The sequence below is a fragment of the Lissotriton helveticus genome, chromosome 5_1, assembly GCF_964261635.1.
Source record: "Lissotriton helveticus chromosome 5_1, aLisHel1.1, whole genome shotgun sequence".
NCBI classification, from domain to species: domain Eukaryota; kingdom Metazoa; phylum Chordata; class Amphibia; order Caudata; family Salamandridae; genus Lissotriton; species Lissotriton helveticus.
Window position 1 is genome coordinate 1,932,847,852 of NC_136065.1, and position 16,126 is coordinate 1,932,863,977.

A 16,126-nucleotide genomic window follows, 5' to 3' on the forward strand; every position below is an offset into this window, starting at 1 on the left:
ATGGTATTCCTTGATTGCGAATCTCAATTTGTGATTCGCAATTAAGGAATATTAAGGAATCACAAATATTTTTGCGATTCCTACCTACATTAAATTTAGCGAGTCCTTAATAGCAATTCAGTAAAAATCGCTATTAAGGACTCACTAAATTGAATTTACCTACTTCTGGCCCTCAGTGAGGTAGGGGATGACCCCTGGCTGCCAACGGTGCTGGTGAGTCTTGGAATGCTCTGTAGTAAAAAGAGATCCGGTGAGCAAAGGGGGGGAACAAAGACTAAGAAATACAAGAAATATGAAAACTGTTAATTGAAAAACCCTCCCGAAATGACTGCAGGAGTATCAAATCTGCCAGAGAAAATGTAAATGGCTATTAGTAATAAAATAGACATACAAAAACAATCTCCATTAAATTTGTGATCGGTGAGCCCTCATATACGCAACTAAATCAATTCTTTTATTTACTAAATTATTCAGTCTTCTTGCAGACTTTCATAAATTGTAATAGCGACAATATTTCAAACCGCCACAGCAGGGTATTGGGTAAAGTTTTCAATAGGCATTAATAGCGCCTCAGTTAAACCTCATTGGCTACGATACTGTCACTGCGCACAGCTACATATGTTTTATTAATTCTATGTCAGGACAGGAGGCTCCGATTATGCTTTCTCATTTCTTTATTAGAAATGCTCAGCAGCCAATTAGAAAACAGTATGTGAAACAAAAAACGACACTACCCATGAACACTTGGGTATCACATAACAGATCATAGAGTCACCAGTATAAAACGTCACATAGAGAATACCAAATCCTCTTTCTTTGCTGCTCCGCAGCCAGTTAAGTACATTTCTCTCATTCATGCTTCTTAATACTGTTTTTGGCTTTGTACATGCTTGATATGCTTACTGTTTTCCAGCTTCTGAGCGCGTTTCACTAGCGCTTTGCATGTGCTTTGTTTCTGCCAGCTGCCTTATTGCATTGTAGGCTGTTTTCTCTTGCGCACTCGGCGCCGTTGCTCGGGTGTGTTTTCCCGACGGTTCGGGCGTTCAGCGCCCGCGCCTTCTGTTTTGTGGAGCAGATATTGGTTTGATCTCCAACGATGCATGAGTGCTGGAGACTGTTCAGGGTTACAAGATCGCATTCTACCATCCCCAGCATCAGTCCCTCCCTCCTACCCCTCTAGTTTTTTCCCTTCAAGATCAAGAGTTCATTTCAGCAGAGATCGCTTCCCTTCTGAAAAAAGGGGCGATTCTTCGGACTACCCGCCACCCCCAGGGTTTCGTGAGCATGGTTTTTCTGTTTCAGAAAAAAGGGGGCGATCCCGTTTGGTACTCAACCTCAAGGAGTTCAACGGAGGGGTGGTTTATCGTCACTTCAAGATGGAGGCCATCCATCTGTTGCAGGATCTTCTTCAAGAGGGGGACTGGATGGTCCGTCTCGATCTCAAAGACGCTTATTTGTCAATTCCGATGTATCGCCCACATCGTCGGTTCCTGCAGTTTCAATGGCAGGGGAATTGGTTTGAATACAAAGTTCTCCCGTTCGGCCTCTCGTCGGCACCTTGGTGCTTCACGAAGCTTCTGAGGCCTGTCGTGGAATCCTTACGCGCCCGGGGTGTTCGTCTGAATATCTATCTGGACAACTGTGGAAAAGTAAATTTTGTCATGTTCTGTGTCCCTACATGTCATCCATCATATGTTATATGTGCATGATTAATATGCATATGTTATTCCCCATGTTTGATTAAAGACGCAATTACAGTTGTGTCCACCTCTAGTATGGCAGTTTCCAGTTCTCGTGAATACTACGAATATCAGGCCTATGTAAAGCTACGTTGCCACGTTTCTCAGTGTGCACGTTATTCCATTGTAAAGTCCCCGTTTCTAGGCCTCAAAAGGGCCTGGACACCAGATTCAGCTCCTGTCTCCTGTCTCCTGAAGCCCTCGCTGAGGAGCGATACAGCCCCCACCTGTATCCTCGACCCTTCACTTACTTCCTGCCTCACAGTGCCCGGTTCAGCTTGGCCCTGCCTCTGAGTCTGCCAAGAGTATGTTATGATTCCAGTTATCAGTTCAGTCCTCCTCCTCTGCATTCCTAAAGCTACTGAACTGCATCAATAGTTTCCGTCATTGTCTAGCCTTTACGGTCCCATGTTAGAGAAATACTGTATTAATGGTCATTTAATATTCTTCATCACGCACTACATGTAGAATAATGCATGGTCCAGTCTTAGTGTCTGTTAGCCTTTCCCCTCCTGACTTCTAGTTTATACCAACATGTTCTCTAAACATCAGATACTAGATACTGTTTAGGTACATGTCGCCCTGACTCTCCAGACTTCAGTCTCTGCTCCTAGCACAGAGTTCATAGCCCCCAGCTTCTCCTAGTGATACGTCATTGCCAGTTTGCGCGCACCATCAGGTTAGAGGTCCCGGCTCCTTAGGTAGCCCCCTCCATGGTTTCCGCCCCATTCATGACATATTCTGTTACGTTTGCATCACATGTCTGTGTATACGCCCTGTTACACCTCTTTTCACCCTTATCTTTCGCAACTGCTATGCGTCACGCCTATTGCTCCACCCACTGCTACGCCCATTGCAATGTAATGCTAGTGTTTGCGATATGTATATATGCCCATGTACTGTTATTAAAAAGTTCCCTTGTCCCGATCCTGATCCTGGCAGCGCTGCCAGGGCCCTGCCATCCTATTCCTGTGCAGGTTGTCCTGTTCCTGTCCTTATGCTGTATTAAACCTGCAAAACTCCTACTACCTCGAATCTTGACTCTTATTTATTGAGCTATCTGTTATTCATTTATACATGCAAAAAGAGAGGTATTATTTATTTATTTACCACATAATGGCGCCCGAACAGGGACTTGCCCTTTCCCCACGCGTCGGTGAAGCCACGCCGACCCCCTGACCCTCTGCAGTCGTGACGGAACTCTTCTGCGCACCGGCCGATATTTCTGCTTCAAGTATCCCTCAGGCCCACGGAGGAGACGGAGGAGGCGGTCCAGCATCCAGACGAGACGGTGGAGGAACGCGGCGAGTCCCGACCAGAGCCCAAGCCGAGAGTCCAAGGTCCGAGGTATCCGAAGGTCCACCCGTAACTGAAGTCCGAAGTTCGTCGTCCGTCGTCGTAGCAGTCCAGTCCGATCCGAGGCCTTCCGTTCTTGCTGCCCGGTGAGTACCGTCGCTGGGGTAGTATCTAGACAGGGTCAATCTAAATTGACTCTGGTCCGTGGGTTGGTGGTACACAGACCCACAAACGAAGTGTTCACCTAGGTGGATACGGGTCTTGATGCGTCCCTTTATGGGACCGGTATGTTCCGTACTGTTTCAGCAGTGCATCCAGTAACTCTAGTCTGTTTCGTTCTCGAGAAATTCTTGTGTTTCTGTTCTCAGTATTCCAGGTAATATTCTGTCCGAACTGTTATGTTATGATGTTGTTCAATGTATTTCCAATGTCGTGGTATGCCTGAATTGTTCTCCCAATTGTTATTGTTCCTCGTCTATTGTATTGTGTTCCGATTCAAGTTTACAATGTTTCTCTTTTCGAGATTACGTCAGTTAAAAACTAGAAAGGGTTTGTTAGAAGAAGCAGTTCCAGTTCCGCCTAGGGACAGTCCAGGTCATTGTATGTATCAGAAGCATGGCATAAGTGCCATATTATATCTAGATTTATGGGTAGATTATACCAAACAGTTAGAAGAAAAGTATAGATGGCCCGTATCGGGTACATGGGATGCCGAGTGCATCATGAGAGTAGAAGAAGCATTATGGAAAAAGAAAGCCAGACAGTCACAGAAAGATGCCATCGAGTTATGGCGCAAAGAAGCTCATAAAAGAACCGAAAAAGAAATCAGAAAGTCAGAATTAAGTAGAGAATCCTCAGAACGAGCACAAGAAAAAGAATTAATCGAGATAGGTGAACGAATTAGAACTGAACAATCAGAGAGACAGAGGAATGCCCTTATTAAGGGTATGTATCCTCTTCTTGCCGAGGGCCTGCCAAAAGCGACCCCGGAGGCATCCAGTAATTTCCCGCCACCATTAGTTCCGACTAAGTTACGTCACAAACCGACCGCAGCTGATATTTTTATTTCGTCCTATTTGGACGACACAGTCCCAGAATATGCAAATCCTGTTCGCGCTCCGCCAGTCCCTGTAAATCAGGCACTTCCCGCTCCTCCAGACACCGGAGTACCTGTTACGGTACCCCCGGTCCAGCCCGCCATACAAGTCCAGCCTACATTTCCATTTCCCACTCTGCCAGGACGAAGAGCATCAGTAGACGACTCTAGTTTAGGGGCCGCAGGGGGAGGTCCTTCTCAGACCCCGCCGCCACATAAGCGTTTAACGACAGCCGAATTACATATGCAAGCGTCACAGCGTACGCCCAGACATCAGTCTGTAGCAGAAATAAGAAAAGCCCTTAATGAATGCGGCTATGATCCAGTCCCAGGAGAGGATAATATGGTTTTATATTCATTACGTGTAAGAAGGGTGGCCGAGTATCTAGTCACCCTACCGAATATGAAAGAAGACCTAGACAGAATATATCGTTTCATCCGTACAGGGGATGATCCAGAAAGCATTGGCGAGGCCATGTCTCAAAGGAAAGCTGAGACCCAGCTCATGATATTAAAGTTTCTGATCAATTGTCTAATAAGAGAACAAGATTACCCGTCCAAAGATCAAGCCGAAATGAGAACCCTGACAAAGTGGAGTGATAATATAGCCGAGGGTAAGCACAGAACCATCAGTGCTATGGAAAGTATGTACAAGAAAATTCGTAAAGAAATAATAAGGTTACACGATCAACGTAAAGCAGCACAAGTAAACGAGAAAGAAAGTAACTCTGATACTGAAGAGGTAGAGGACGAGAATCCCGACAGAATAGCGTATGTAGGAAAATCTAGATTTCCAGATCGCCATTTACGCCTAGAACACAAGTCTACTTTCCATCATCCAGCACCAGAACAAGGTTCTCTAGAACAAGTATTCCAAGCTACCGATCACATTCTGAAATCACGAATCGGTTACAGTGAGTTGAGTACCATGCATGAACAAGAACTAGTCCGATCAGCAGTCCGATGGATTACTGATTCTACCACTTTTCCAGACGAAATAGTGGCACAAATGTTTCTGAAAATGCCCCCAGCCGAGTAACGACTGGCGGGTATGTATATGATTCAGCACCTCATTACATTGTATGAGGGTCAGCACTCTGATCCAGGCCCGTTACATGATATCCTGAACGAGTTACTCCAGTATAGATGGAAAGGTTTAGGTACCGATTTAATTAGTGTCGTTCTAGAACAGCGTCACAAATATAGAACGTTTTTGAACCCGCATTTTGTTCATGTCTCACCCCCAGAAAGTAAACCATTTTACATGGAGAGACAGAATCCGTTACGAGAAGTCCACCCAGTTAGAGGAACGGGTGGCGAACTAGAACGAGTGTTTGTTTACACTCCGATTACAAAGATGGAACTCCTAGAGATGAAGAAATTAATTCCCTGTCATGATAAAGATCCAGCAGGGTTCCACCGAGAATTAAAAGACATGCTCCGTATGGGAGAATACACGTATCCAGATATAATTAAAATGTTAAAGGTTCTGCTGCCCGCAGGGGTGTATGAAAAGCTCAAGGAAAAAGAATGGGAGGTGGGAGAGAAAAAGATCGATTGGGCAGTTCTAGAAGCTGAAGATAAGGCACGAGTACCAGGTACCGGTCTTGGAGCGAAATGTAAAGAATTACCAGAATTATTAATACAAGTTTTACCCAGATTATTGACAACTAGAAAAGAAGACTGGGATGCAATCTCAGCCTGTAAACAGAAACAAGATGAAGACATTAGTGATTTTTATTCTAGATTTGAGAAATGTTTTAGCATCAACAGTGGTCTCAAGACAAGTAGTGAGTCATACCCTCATCTTTTTGTTACTAAATTAGTCGAGAATTCAAGTCCACCAATTAAAAATCGAGTTTTGAAAGTCGAAAGTACCTGGCAAGCTAATACCCCGTCCCAGATGTTACAGATGCTCCAATACCACCAGAATAGAATCAGGGAAGAGCAAGAACACGAGAGAAAACGTATGAAAGACACGAAAATGAAAGTACTAGTTGCACAATCTGTTCCTCAAGACAGTCAGAAGAGGGGTCCGAATCAAGCCAGTCATCCTGCAGCTCCCGTTAAAGGGAACTGCAATTATTGTAAACAGCCAGGTCATTTTATAAACGAGTGTGCAGTTCTGAAACATAACATAGCTACCGGTAAGACTAAAGAAAGACCACGTCCGCCTAGACAAGAACAAGTTTCACAGACTCCTCAGCCACAGAATACACAACAGACAGTTACAGCTCCGCAGCCTATCGCTGCAACACAGCATGTTACACAGCAGATGTACCAGTATGCACAGTCTGAGTATCCAGAGTATCAACCGTATTCATGAAACAGCCTAGAGAGGGAGGTAGGCTTGCCTCTCATCGAGATACCTGTAGATCAAGAAGGTCCCTATGTTCATAGTCAAGTATTAGGGAAAGACAGAAAGTTTTTGATCGATACAGGGGCAAGTAGGACCACAATTAGCCACGCCGAAGTTCCAGGGGCTCCGCTCTCAGGCTCAAGAAATGTTTCCCTTGGATTTTCAGGAAAACCTATCGTAAATGAAATATCAAAGCCAGTTACTCTAGAAGTAGGTCCATTGTCCCGTACTACTGATCTGTTACTTACTAAGTCATGTCCAGAAAACCTATTAGGCATTAAAACACTGAAAGAATTAGGTGCAGTTATATGCTGTTCCCCAGAGGGAATACGTCTGTTCCTACGTGACTTCAAGGGTCACTATGTATTACGAGATTTTGATCCCAGATTGTCTAATGTTCCGCAGCATTTATGGGCGCAAGGTCCAACTGATGTAGGTTACATGCAAATCACACCCCATCGTGTGACTCTCAAGCCAGGTGTAGTGTTAACACGAATCAGACAGTATAGATTGTCACCTGAGGCTGTAGCAGCCTTATCCAAAATTATTGACGAGCTCATCGCTCAAGGAGTAGTTGTAGAAACTGACTCCAATGTATGCAATTCTCCGATCATTCCAGTCATGAAACGTACCGATCCAAATGCACCCCCAGTATATCGATTAGTGATTGACCTACGAGAACTTAATAAATGTATTATTCCCCAGTACCCAGTTGTCCCAGATATCTCTTCCCTATTGACAGCCATTGATTCCGAAGCCTCATTTTTCACTGTCATAGACCTCAAGAACGCGTTTTTCAGTGTTCCCATTCATCCAGACAGCCAGTTTCTTTTCGGATTCTGTTTAAATGGAAGGAGCTATATGTTCACACGAGCTCCTCAAGGTTTCACAGAAAGTCCTAGTATTTACAGTCAAGCACTCAAGAGACAACTAGACAACATTCACATGCCAACTGACACTGCCCTGCTCCAGTATGTCGATGATCTACTGATCACAGCCCGTTCTGAACGTGCTTGCGAGCGAGCATCCCTTACAGTCTTGTATTTCCTAGCCGAGATGGGGCACAAGGTGTCCCCTTCGAAGCTTCAATTCTGTGTCCAGCAAGTGGTCTACTTAGGACACTTACTGTCCAAGAGGGGTAGGCAGTTGACACCAGACCGTATCCAGTTAATAGCGAGTCTTCCTCAGCCCAAGACCCAGAAGGAGGTACGTGCCTTTATTGGCCTTACTTCTTATTGCCGACAATGGATTCCTCAGTATGCATTTCTAGCCAAGCCACTGATACAGTTAACGACACAGGAGGCAGCCGTATCGACTGTCCTCCCTTGGACATCTGAACATACATTCAGTTTCAATGAGTTAAAGAAAGCTTTATGCCAAGCTCCAGTTCTAGCCACACCAAACTACAGTAAGCCTTTTACACTTTTCGTCACAGAACGTGAAGGTACAGCATTATCTGTTCTCACACAAGATCAAGCAGGACAATACAAGCCATGTGCTTATTTTTCAAGCACATTAGATCCGGTAGCCCAGGCTCTGCCTGCGTGCCTCAAGTCAGTTGCAGCCACAGCACTAGCTATCAGACAAAGTGATTCCATAGTCTTAGGACACTCCCTGACAGTACAAGTTCCACACTCCGTGGAAGTTCTTTTAAACCGAACACAGACTCAGCACTTGACAATTGCACGTTTAACAGGTTATGAATTGACACTGTTCCAGCCACACATAGAAATCAGACGCTGCAACGTTTTAAATCCTGCTACATTGTTACCATCAGTTACTTCGAATTCTGCCACACATGACTGTGTGGAAGTAGTTAACATTACGACAAAGCCAAGACAAGATCTGACAGATATTCCGTTACCAGATCCCGACCTGACACTTTATGTGGATGGTTCATGTATGAGAACAAGTACAGGAGAACTAGTCGCCGCGTATGCAGTGACTACCGACACCGAAGTTATTGAAACACACCGTATTGACACCCTGTCCGCTCAAGCAGCAGAGCTAGTTGCTCTGACTCAAGCCTGCATACACGCCAAGAACCTGAAAGTTAATGTTTACACAGATTCGCGCTACGCATTTGGAGTCGTACACGACTTTGGAGTGCTCTGGCAGGAGAGAGGTTTCATGACTTCTCATGGAACCAAGATTCAGCATGGTCTCCTTATTCAAGCTCTGTTAGATGCCATACATTTACCGACATCCATTGCTATCATGAAGTGCAAAGCACATACGAAAGTTACTGACATTATTTCCCAAGGTAACAATCTAGCAGATCGCACAGCCAAGCTTACAGCACAGACTCCAGACATTCCAGTTAATCCGACACAGACACACACTCCAGATCCGACTACATGCATGACAGTTAAGGACCCTACACAAGATGTCATAGATATCCAGTTACATGCTACTCCTGAAGAAATCAAGAAATGGTCCGAACAAGGAGGGGTCCAGACAGATCAAGGATGGTTAACGAAGGGTAGAGCCACATGGTTTCTCCCCGACTCTATGGTTCAAGTCATTATCAATACCGCACATAGTCCAGCACATTTAGGAGAAAAAGCTATGCTAGACAGTATCCAGAACATTTGGTTCAACAAGCATTTACGAGCTGCAGCCAAGCAGAAAGTCCGTACCTGTATGATATGTTGTCAGTTTAATCCAGGTAAAAGTGTCCCGGTGGAACAAGGTGGATTCCAGCCTCCTGACCACCCTTTTGAAGTCCTCCAGATGGATTATATTCAGATGGAGCGATGTCGAGGTTTCAAGTATGTCCTTGTAGTTGTATGCGCTTTGTCCAGGTGGACAGAAGCATATCCAGTTCCAGATTACACAGCCGCGACCACTGCCAAGCAGTTGGTTCGTGAGTTCTTCCCCCGTTACGGACTCCCTAGAGTCGTATATTCTGACAACGGCCAGCCATTCTCATCTGAGTTGATGAAGCATGTTTCCCTTTTGTTAGGATACCAGTGGAAGTTCCATTGTGTACGCCATCCTGAAGCAGCAGGTCTCGTAGAGAGACATAACCAGACCCTGAAAATTCGCATCGCAAAAGTATGTAAAGAGAAAGGTGTGGACTGGCTAGTAGCTCTGCCAGTTGCTTTGTTCTATATGCGCATGGTCGCACATTCCAGATCAGGTCTGTCCCCGTATGAGGTCGTTTTCGGCCGCCCCCCTAACATGTGGGGTACTCCAAGACCCCGAAGTATTACCGATGTTTCAAGTAATATGCTGACAGATTACCTAGCTTCCTTGATGTCTGCCCTCAACTCTTGTCGTTCACAGGTTGCCGCCGCATTTCTAGACAACACCGAGGTGGCACCGCATGAAATCGTTCCAGGATCCATGGTCCTTGTCCGGAATTTTGACCGCTCAAGTCCGCTGGAGCCTCGCTGGAAGGAGCCCCGACAGGTCCTCCTCGCCACCCGTACAGCCGTGAAGTTGGAGGGTCGCAAAGGCTGGGTGCACCTTTCGCACGTAAAGAAGTTTTATGGACTGAAACCCGTCTCAAAGAACATTTCCCAGGATTTGAAGGATTGCCAAAATATTGTTCTCAAGGACTGTCCCGCAAAAGACATTGCTACAAACCCTCCCCTGTTAGAGAAAACTCCGCAACAGGAGTATAAGTTGAAACTCCGGTCTAGTAAAATAAGTCAGCCAGTTTGATTGTCTAAGTCCTCCCCTAGGTGAAACGGTTAGACTGTTTCTGACATGTATAAAATAGACCCCCATAGTGAGAGAGTTAGTCAAAACTCAATCCGATGTATCATTTTTCTATGTTTCATATTATTTCTCAGCATTATGATTTCCTGCACCAGTTATGCATTTTACCTGTGTTTCCCAGTTTCTCATGTAAATACGTCTTCTAATGCTACAGTAGAGCACACGTTTAGTGATCTACCTCCTCATGAACTCTCTTACCGCCTCGCTATGCGAAATAATTCTTTTATCCGCATGCTACATTATTCACACCAAACCAGCAATGCCACTAATTGTTGGGTGTGTGGTCGACTCCCCCCTTTCCAGACACCGAAGGGAGTTCTGCCACTCTTTCCTTATCCGTTTTCACATAATGGTTCGTGTGGAGCATGGTCCACGTTAATGTTATCCTCAACAGATATGTCTTTTCTTAACAGTACATGTTTTCCAGACAAGCAAGGTCTCCCCCACAGAACCGGGTTAGATCTAGAAAATGAAGTGTACAATTTAGGTAATTATTCTTCGAATTTCATGGTCCTGAATGTTCAGTCTGATTCCACTCCAGATTTACCTGCTATTTCAGTACTACCAGTCAAAGGCGAAGTATGTGTCCGAAATAATGGTTCTACACACGTAGGACATAGTGATTGTACTACTATTGTCAAGTATAGTGACAGTGGGAAATCTATTTTCAAAGCTTCACGTCATTCTTATTTTATTTGTGGTCAGACCGCATATGTTCGTCTGCCCCTCGATTGGGAGGGAACCTGTTACATTGCCTTCCTACTGCCACCAGTTTTCCTAGCCCCATCTGATTATCATAGAAACACACATCTAGTACACATTAGACATAGAAGGGAGTCCCCCATTGTCGATTATACTGAAACTGCTCTAGAACAGTATACAGATTTCAACAGAGGTTTCTTTTTCTTTATAGGACCTATCCAGAATAGTAAGCTGATCCGTAGGTTAACCAGAACCCTGGAAGCTGTAGTAAATGAGACTGCCTCTGCTCTAGGTAACTTAACCGAAGAGCAATCTGCTATGAGATTTGTCGTTTTACAGAATCGTCTCGTCCTTGACGTCATACTGGCCGATAGGGGCGGGGCCTGTAGAGTCATCGGATCTAGTTGCTGCATTTTCATTCCAAATAACGCGCCGTCTGTCTATTCAGCTATAACCAGACTCCATAAAATTGCTCATCTGTTACACCAAGATCCAGGCACCTGGACATGGTCCGGTTGGTTCTGGAATATAATTCTTGTCCTTTCTAGGTATTGCAGTAGCGATCATATTCAGCTGCTGCCTCTGTATACAATGTGGCCCTGCGATTTGCGGCATTTGTGCTACCTCTTGTATTCCTAGTCCCAAGCCCCGTTCTAAATCCCGTTCCAAGACAATTCGAGACGAGCAAATGATACTGTATGAAATGATAGATGGTATCATGAATATTGATGTTTCCTGATGAAACGTAGTGACAAGGAGGGAATGTGGAAAAGTAAATTTTGTCATGTTCTGTGTCCCTACATGTCATCCATCATATGTTATATGTGCATGATTAATATGCATATGTTATTCCCCATGTTTGATTAAAGACGCAATTACAGTTGTGTCCACCTCTAGTATGGCAGTTTCCAGTTCTCGTGAATACTACGAATATCAGGCCTATGTAAAGCTACGTTGCCACGTTTCTCAGTGTGCACGTTATTCCATTGTAAAGTCCCCGTTTCTAGGCCTCAAAAGGGCCTGGACACCAGATTCAGCTCCTGTCTCCTGTCTCCTGAAGCCCTCGCTGAGCCCCCACCTGTATCCTCGACCCTTCACTTACTTCCTGCCTCACAGTGCCCGGTTCAGCTTGGCCCTGCCTCTGAGTCTGCCAAGAGTATGTTATGATTCCAGTTATCAGTTCAGTCCTCCTCCTCTGCATTCCTAAAGCTACTGAACTGCATCAATAGTTTCCGTCATTGTCTAGCCTTTACGGTCCCATGTTAGAGAAATACTGTATTAATGGTCATTTAATATTCTTCATCACGCACTACATGTAGAATAATGCATGGTCCAGTCTTAGTGTCTGTTAGCCTTTCCCCTCCTGACTTCTAGTTTATACCAACATGTTCTCTAAACATCAGATACTAGATACTGTTTAGGTACATGTCGCCCTGACTCTCCAGACTTCAGTCTCTGCTCCTAGCACAGAGTTCATAGCCCCCAGCTTCTCCTAGTGATACGTCATTGCCAGTTTGCGCGCACCATCAGGTTAGAGGTCCCGGCTCCTTAGGTAGCCCCCTCCATGGTTTCCGCCCCATTCATGACATATTCTGTTACGTTTGCATCACATGTCTGTGTATACGCCCTGTTACACCTCTTTTCACCCTTATCTTTCGCGACTGCTATGCGTCACGCCTATTGCTCCACCCACTGCTACGCCCATTGCAATGTAATGCTATGTGTTTGCGATATGTATATATGCCCATGTACTGTTATTAAAAAGTTCCCTTGTCCCGATCCTGATCCTGGCAGCGCTGCCAGGGCCCTGCCATCCTATTCCTGTGCAGGTTGTCCTGTTCCTGTCCTTATGCTGTATTAAACCTGCAAAACTCCTACTACCTCGAATCTTGACTCTTATTTATTGAGCTATCTGTTATTCATTTATACATGCAAAAAGAGAGGTATTATTTATTTATTTACCACACAACATTCTGATTATGGCAGATTGTCCTCAAAAGCTGATGACACACTTGGAATGGTCCATCACTCTCTTACAGTCTCTAGGTTTTCTGGTGAATCCTCAAAAGTCTGTCTTCTTTCCTTCTCAGGTGATCAAATTTCTGGGTTTCCAGGTCAATTCCCTCTCCTGTCAACCCCTCTTGCCCAAACAGGAAATTTGTTCCATCAAGAGGGAGTTGACTTTAGTTATATCCAAACAGAATGTGTCGTTGAGATCTATAGCACGAATTGTCGGTCTGTTAGCATCCTCGATTCAGGCAATTTTCCTGGGTCCTCTTCATTACCGGGCACTTCAACATTTGAAGATCCAACATCTCCAGAAAGGCCCTTGCTATTCAGAACTGGTCCCTCTTTCAGAGGAAGCGAGGTGGGAGATGCAGTGGTGGTTGGACCACATGGATGCCTGGAATGGGCGAGCCCTGTTCGGAACATCCCCGGAAGTGGTGATAGAGTCCGATGCCAGCCTATGGGGCTGGGGAGCCCGTTGCGGGCCGTTGTTGATGGGGGGACGGTGGTCTCAGGAGGAGTTGTCTCTCCATATAAATTGCCTGGAGCTCCTAGCGGGGTCTTTTGCGATCCGTTGTTTATCTCCTCACCAGTCCAATTGTTGCATCCTTCTCCGCATGGACAATGTTTCGACGGTTCAGTATGTCAACAAGTTGGGCGGGACGAAGTCCAAGATCTTGGCGGAGATCGCCAAGGATTTCTGGCACTTTTGTTTCCAGCGGAAGATCACAGTTATTGCAGAGTATCTTCCCGGTCGCAACAATATGATTGCGGACTGGAACTCGCGACATCTTCGGGACTTCAGCGATTGGGGACTTCACCCTCGCATTTACCGCTCTCTATCCCGTGTTTGGGGCCAGTGTCAAATCAACCTGTTTGCCACTTGTCTCAATGCTCAGCTACCCCTGTTTTTCAGCTGGAGACCGGATCCGGAAGCCCTGGCCACGGATGCATTTCTGCAGACTTGGCCATCGCTCCTGTGTTACGCCTTTCCCCCATTTATGATGATTCCCAGGGTCCTGGCTTGCACGAAACGTTAGAGCTGATTCTGATCACTCCTCTGTGGAGGGCTCAAGCTTGGTTCCCAGTTCTCCTGGAAATGTGTTGTGCAGTGCCACTCCTTCTTCCCCAGAGGTGGAATCTCTTGCTGGACCCTCTCAGCAATCCGCATCCCCTGATCGAGTCCGGCCAGCTTCTCCTAGTTGCGTGGCGAGTTTAGGGGATCGCTCGCAAGTCCCAGGCCTTTCGCGAGACGCTACCCGATTTATCAGCGAGGCTTGGTCGCCCAACACTCACAAACGATATGCAGGGGCATGGAAACAATGGTGTGGTTGGTGTGCTCAACGGGAGGTGGATCCCGCTTCAGCGGATGTCTCTCTGATTGTTAATTTTTTGGCTTCTATAGCTTCATCTGGTCTTGCTTATCGTATGGTTTACAATTTCCGTTCGGCTATTTCTGCTGCCCACCTCAATATTGATGGTAAGCCTGCGGGGGAACATCCTTTGATTTCCAAGTTGCTTAAGGGCATCCGCTTGGTGAAGCCACCCTGTCCAAAATATGTTGCTTTATGGGATGTTTCCATTGTTTTGCAGTTCTTGGTGTCCTGGCCTTCCAATTCTTTTTTATCTCGCAAGCAGCTTCGGCCTAATTGACTATGCTTTTGTGTCTTGTTTCATGCAAGCGTGTTTCTGATGTTCGTGCTCTGGACCTGGCAGGTCGTAGTTTCACGCCTGAGGGTGTTACTTTTACTCTTTCCAGACGCACTAAGTGTAATACGTCTTCTGTCACTTATCCATCTTTTCCCAATAATCCCAAACTTTGCGTGGTTCAATGTGTTAAGGATTATGAGGTGAGTACTGCTCCTTTTCGTCAGGATATGACTGGTCAAATGTTAATTGCTTTACAGAAGCCTTTTCGTCATGTCGCCCCAGCTACGTTGGCCCGTTGGGTCAGATGGCTCATGGCTGAGGCTGGTATTGATGTCTCTATCTTTGGTGCTCATTCTGCACAAGGGGCTATGGCTTCTAAAGCTTTTTCAATGGGAGTGACTTTGATTGACATCATAAAGGCCGCTGATTGGTCGTTTGATTCTGTGTTTAAAACCTTTTATTATAAACCAATTGCTCATATTGCTTCTGTTGTGGTGGATCAGCTTTGAACAAGCATAATCGGAGCCTCCTGTCCTGACATAGAATTCAAAATTTGCGAACATACATGACAAGAATTTTCAATTCTATTAAGGACAAGGAGGCGAGGATTATCCCACCCGGTTTTTTCTGCATTTTACATGTGTTATCTTGTTATTGATTATTGCTGATTGCATATGGTATTTTGATTTATTGATGTTCCTTCTTTTACCCCCCCCCCCCTATTTATTGGTTGTTCTGTGCACAATGTATGTGTATTACGGCTCTATATCTCTTTTCAGGTTCTGACCCTAAATAGAGGTTTCTGTCCAGCCTGGTTCATCCTGCCTGACAGTTATCTTCATTTCCCAGTTGTATACGGCTGCAAGCATCCTTTTTCGTCCTCTTCATGGATTTCTGATGCCGCTGCTTCCTTCCTTTCTGATCTTCATATTGGACTGCCGTTTTTCATTTTGAACTGTTCTTAGTCGCCAAAGAAAGAGGATTTGGTATTCTCTATGTCATGGGTACTCACAAACTTTCTCTCGGTGCAAATTTACAGTGTGGTTTGTGGCCAAGGGCAGCACGGGTGGAGGCGGGGTCAGTGGGGGAGGGGGAAGGGGCTAGAGAAAAAAAGAACTATGACCATGAGGTTGAACGCAGGCCCCTGCAGCGGACGCCTTCGTCCACTGAGCCACCAGACCCGGCATACACACATCTCTCTCTCTCTCTCTCTCTCTCTCTCTCTCTCTTTCTCTCTTTCTCTCTCTCTCTCTCTCTCTCTCTCTCTCTGTCTCTGTCTCTCCCTCCCTCCCGCTGTCTGTCTCACTCCCTCTCAGTCTCCCTCCCTCTCAGTCTCCCTCTCTGCCTGTCTGTCACCCTCTCTCTGTCTGTCAACCTCTCTCGGTCAACCTCTGTCTCCGTCCCTCTGTCTCCCTCTTCCTCTGTCCCTCTCTGTCTCCCTCCCTCTCTGTCTCCCTCTCTGTCTGTCTGTCACCCTCTCTCTGACTGTCAACCTCTATCTCCCTCTCGCTGTCTCCCTCTGTCTCCGTCCCTCTGTCTCCCTTTCTCTCT

At 45.7% G+C, this 16,126-nt stretch overlaps 1 non-coding gene across 1 annotated transcript; it reads right to left on the minus strand.

Moving 5' to 3' along the window:
• Positions 1–474: 474 nt before the first annotated feature.
• LOC144756890 (U4 spliceosomal RNA) lies at positions 475–614 on the minus strand. Its single transcript, XR_013595378.1, has one exon. It is a non-coding gene; the product is annotated as a U4 spliceosomal RNA (small nuclear RNA).
• Between the last annotated feature and the right edge of the window lie 15,512 nt (positions 615–16,126).